Here is a 5498-nt window from a genome sequence, read left to right as displayed (position 1 = left end):
GTCTAGCTGGGAATAAACCCTGGGAGCTCCTCCCACTGATGCATGCACCCATTGGAGAGGCTCGCCTGACTGGGTAATAGCGGCTGAGGAAAGCTCAGACCTGGGGAGGATCCAAAGGCAAAGTGGGCACTCAGGCTTGTAGCGGGCCAACTGTGTCATGTTTAGGGCCATTTGGATTTTCTGGAAGGCTGTTTGAAGTGATGGAGTTATTGTAATAACATCAGTGGGCGCTTTGCCCTTCAAAGAGTCATGGAGTGGAAGCAGCTCCTCTGTAGGCAGGTGAAGGCAGGGTCTTAACCAGTTAATCTCCCCCAACAGTCTTTGCATCTCCACCAGAGTATAAGATGACTGGAAGGATAACGGGTTTAAGGGGGCACACAGAGTCTAGTTTAAGTTCTGCCCCCAAGATCTTAAAGGGGTATACTTTCTGAACCTTGTCACTGGCTATATGCAGTCCTCCTCTTTGTAGGAGTGTTTGTAGCTTGCTATAGGCAGCGTCTAGCACTTGGACATCTGCTGCTCCAATAATGATGTCATCCATATAGACATATAAAATAATATCTGACTGGCTCCTAAGAGGTTGAAGAACTTGTGACACATAATGTTGGCAGAAGGCAGGACTATTAGCCATGCCCTGAGGTAAGACTACCCACTCATACCTCTGGTCTGGCCCCTGGTAGTTAACCGAGGGAATGGAGAAAGCAAACTTTTCACAGTCCTGGGGGTCAAGGGGAATGGAAAAGAAACAGTCCTTGATGTCAATTGAAATTCCGATACCGAGGAATGGAGGGGATCCATGGCAGTCCCGGTAAAGGCGTGCCGGTGGGGATTATCCACTCATTAATTTTTCTTAGGTCCTGTACCATCCTCCATTTACCTGAGGCCTTTTGTACAACAAATACAGGGCTGTTAGGGGCTGGGAATATGGCCTAGTGGCAAGAGTGCTTGCCTTGTATACAAGAGGCCCTGGGTTCAATTCCCCAGCACCACATATACAGAAAATGGCCAGAAGTGGCGCTGTGGCTCAAGTGGCAGAGTTCTAGCCTTGAGCAAAAAGAAGCCAGGGACAGTGCTCAGGCCCTGAGTCCAAGCCCCAGGACTGTCAAAAACAAACAAATACAGGGCTGTTCCAAGGGCTCAGCGAAGGTCTAATATGCCATAGGGACTGTTGTTCTGATATTTCCTTTAATCTTTCTAGCTTGTTTGAGGGAAGTGGCCACTGTTCCACCCACATAGGGGGACCCGGAAGCCATTGAATGGCAGGGACAGTAGGAACAGTGTCCCTTAGAATTGTGGGTGAGGCCCTGTAGAAGAAACAGGAGCCTCCTGCCTCGAGACCTCGGAAGGAGGCAGTCTCTGATAGTCACTAGGGCCACCTGACAGGCCCTGGCCTGTGATGATCAATGCCTCAACTTTTCCCAAGACATCCCATCCTAGCAGGTTATCTGGTAAGCCTGTCACTATCAGGGGACGCACTATTCCCTTACCACCATTCATGTCATACCAGGGAAGCCAGTCCCTGGTTGTCTCACTCTCAGCTATGCCTCCCACCCCGGAGGTCTGGGGTCCGGGGATTAAGTCCCACCACGGAGGCACCCCCTCCTTTTTTAATATAGTCCAATCTGCTCCTGTGTCGATTAAGAATCGGAACCTCTTTCCAGATATAATAATTTTTGTCTTTGGCCTCATTTCTGGGACTATTGGGACTGCCCAGAGGGCTTCAGGCTGGTCATTAGGCCCGTTACTGGGCTGATCACTGGACTGATCGCCTCCTTTGAGTGACGGGGCTGGAGGGCGCCCCACTACTAGTTTAAAGGCCTCCCCTTAGCATCAAATCTGGACTTACAATCCTTTTGCCAATGAAATCCCTTTTTGCAGTGAGGGCAAGGTTTTGTGGGTAGCTCCTTGGTCCAGCCTGAGGGCTGTCCTCTTGAGGCATCAGATCTCACAAGACCAGAAGGACACTCCCTCTTGAAGTGGCCCTGGCCACCACATTAGTAACAGCGCTCCCTGCTTACCTCACCGGTGGGGGCAGGGGCGGGCTCCTCAGTAAGCAGACTGGTCAGTGGCTGCGCCTGGCGGGCTCACGCACTGATGCCCCGACAAGCATAAATCCAGCTGTCCACAGATCTCTCCTTTACTTCTGCACAAGCCAATCTGCATTCTGATGTCATCCCTTCCCACACCAGGGTCCTTAGAAATTTATTTACCTGGGACCCAGGAAACTGTCGGTGGAGATTGTCCCTCACTCGGCCAACAAAGGCAGCAAGACTCTCATTGGTCCCTTGGGTATCTTTTACTGCCGGGGTCTCTAGGGACCCCTCTCCCAAGCCGTGCCATGCGGCCAGTCCCACAGCCTGTATCTGCTCCTGGTAGGGGGCAGGGAAGGCAGCCCGTTGGGGGCAGGTGGATCTAAACAGCATGCCAAAGGTTATGGGGATTGGTGAATTGGTGGCCTGATTTCTCTCTGCCTGTGCATAGCACTCATATCTGAAAAGGGAACACCACTCCTCATACTTGTTCTATCAAGCAGTGACCGGGCCAGGCTTCTCCACTCCTGAGCGATAGAAAACTGGTGGGCCATGCCCTCGAGTAGACTCTCCCCCCAGCGGGTGTTCGGTCCCCCTCCCTCGAGGACTATTCTCCTGAATTCTCTGAAATCTTGTATCTCCTGGGGCCGCTGAGCACATTGTTCTCCCGCCACGTGTCTTGGGGCCGCGGCACCTAGTCCGGGGTCCTGGAGATTGGGCTCACGCTCATCCCTGGGCCCCTAGGAGCAGGGTATCCCCTCTCCAGATCAAAATCCCCCCCTGCTGCCCTCTCCTGAGTCCAGGGACTCTCCCTTGGATCCGAGGAAAAGCAGGCTTTAAGGGTGTTAATAGCTTGGAAGGTCACGAGGGTGAGCTCCTCACCCAACTCCGCTTCCTTGCCTTCCAATTCTCCCCCTAATCAATCCCAAGTTTCCCAAGAGAGTGGATTGGCTCCAGTGAACCATGGGACCCTATGGGTCAACTCCTCCCAAATTCCTATAGCACAGGGTTCTGAAATACTCATCCCTGTGTTTTGGAGGGTGAACCTCAGGATTTTAAGGGGTGAATTATTCCACCTACTCTGATTCTGTCTCATCTTCTTTGCTGACCTGATGAGAGAACCACGTGTCCCGGAGACTCTACTCCAATTCCCTTAGGGCTTGCCGGTAGCTGCCAGACTCGCTCCCGCGGACTCTGTTCCCCACATCGGGCGCCAATTGCCGGGATAGATTCACCTCCCCTGGTGCGGGGATGCTAAGCTTACTCCCTTATCAGTGTTCCCCTTTTCACCCTCTCCCCTGGGCACCCGACCCGCGGGCGGCCAAGGTGGAGCGAAGGGACATGGGCAAGCCTAAGGTGCACTTGGCTGAACGAGATCCCCTTTTCCTCCCTCCTTACCCACCAAGGAAGCCAGGCGCACACGGATCGTGGAGATGCTTCGAAGAGCAATGTGGTTTATTCAGGAGGGGCTTACAGTAATACAGTGATGATGAGGAGGATTGAGCAGGAGCTGGCGATAGGCTGGCGAGCTTGTCCGTCCAAGAGCAGCTCCCAAGGTCCTCCCTCATGGGCTAACGTCACTTCCCATAGTACCGCCCTCTGGACAAAGCCTGCGAAAAGGGAGCACACGTGCTCGCTGGTGCAAGGTGGGGGATGGTCTCAAAGCTACCCCTTCTGGTTCTGGACCCAGAAGGACATAGGTGTGGCTTACTTCCACACTGCCCCAGGGCTGGGGGAAGGGCGGCATCTTGGGAGCGCTCTCATCGCCCTTCCCCCCTCAAGGCCAAGCAGAATCCCCAACATAGCACCTCATCAATTTCCTAGTAAATACTTTGAGATCACAATAAGAGTTGGAAGCCTAAGTTCAAAGAATTATGATTAACTTAAGAAACATCAAAAGACCTAGAATAGCCAAAGCAATTCTAGGCAAAAAAAGCAGTGCAGGAGGTTTCACAATACCAGACTTCAAGCTCTACTATAGAGCCATCATAACAAAAACAGCCTGGTGTCGGTAGAAAAACAGACCGGAAGACAAATGGATCAGAATTGAAGATCCAGAAATAAAACCACACTCTTACAGTCAGCTGATATTCGACAAAGGAGCTAAAGACATACAATGGAATAAACATAGCCTCTTCAACTACTGGTGCTGGGAGAACTGGGCAGCCATATGCAGAAAACTCAAAGTAGACCCAAGCCTATCACCATGCACCAAGATCAACTCAAAATGGATCAAAGACCTCAATATCAAACCTGAATCCTTGAAACTACTGAAGGACAGAGTAGGAAAGACACTAGAACTTATAGGCACAGGAAGGAACTTCCTGAATAGAGTCCCAGGGGCACAACAAATAGAGGAGAGACTCTACAAATGGGGCTACTACAAATTAAAAAGTTTCTGCACAGCTAAGGACATAGCCACCAAAATAGAAAGACAACCAACCATATGGGAAAAGATCTTTACCAGCGCAGCAACAGACAAAGGCCTAATATCTATCATCTACAGAGAACTCAAAAAACTAAGCCCCTCCAAGCCCAGTAAACCAATTAGGAAATGGGCAAAGGAGCTAAAGAGAGACGTCACAAGAGAAGAAATAAAAATGGCAACGAAACATATGAGGAAATGTTCAACATCCCTGGTAGTAAAGGAAATGCAAATAAAAACAACACTGAGATATCACCTCACTCCAGTTAGAATGGTCTATTGTAGGGATCTGATGGATTCCTTTCTCCCCGATCTCCCGGGGAAAATGCTTGAGCCCCAAAATCTATGAAAGAGCACTCGGCCTTGCCTTCCGCCGGCAGAAGGCCAAGGCGTACTCTTATGGAAATACGCTAAGTTGAAGAAAGGTGGCTGAAGCCTCCCCTCCCCCCGATCCTCTCATATGTCAGGAGCAGAGGCGGAAGAAGGCATCAGGGAGACGCTGTGATGGTTGAATGGGCCTCAAAGGATTTAATTGGGAGGGGGCTTTATATAGCGGTAATGGCGGGAAAGGGAAGGACTTGGGCCATTGGCTAAGCTGGGCTGCCCATCAGGTGATGTCATGAAACTTCCTTTGTGGGCTGGACAACCCTATCATGGTGGCACGCACGTGTTCGTCCCCCAGGGGCGGGGGGCTTCTTTTCCAGTTGAGGGCGGAAGGTGGGAGGGGCTCCCTCCCACACTGTCTCAGTGCTGGGGGAAGGGCAGCGTCTTGCTCTTGGGGCCCTTCCCCCACCAAGGACAAAACTGAGTCCCCAACATCTCCCCCTTTTTAGTTTTTTAAATGAGCATGGAAATGCTGTAAATACATGGCATATGTGGGCATAAGGCAAATGCTGACATAAGATCTGTGGGGCCCTTCCACAAAAGGGGTAAGGGGTAGGTAAGGGGCCATCCATGTGATTCCGTCCAGAGACGCTGGAGTCCTTAGCTGGTCTCGTGCCAAGTGCAGACATTTCTCTTTTGCCGGTAAGGTAGAAATAGGC

The sequence above is a fragment of the Perognathus longimembris genome, chromosome 28 (assembly GCF_023159225.1).
Source record: "Perognathus longimembris pacificus isolate PPM17 chromosome 28, ASM2315922v1, whole genome shotgun sequence".
Taxonomy (NCBI): Eukaryota; Metazoa; Chordata; class Mammalia; order Rodentia; family Heteromyidae; genus Perognathus; species Perognathus longimembris.
Note: the sequence above shows the minus strand (reverse complement) of the source record.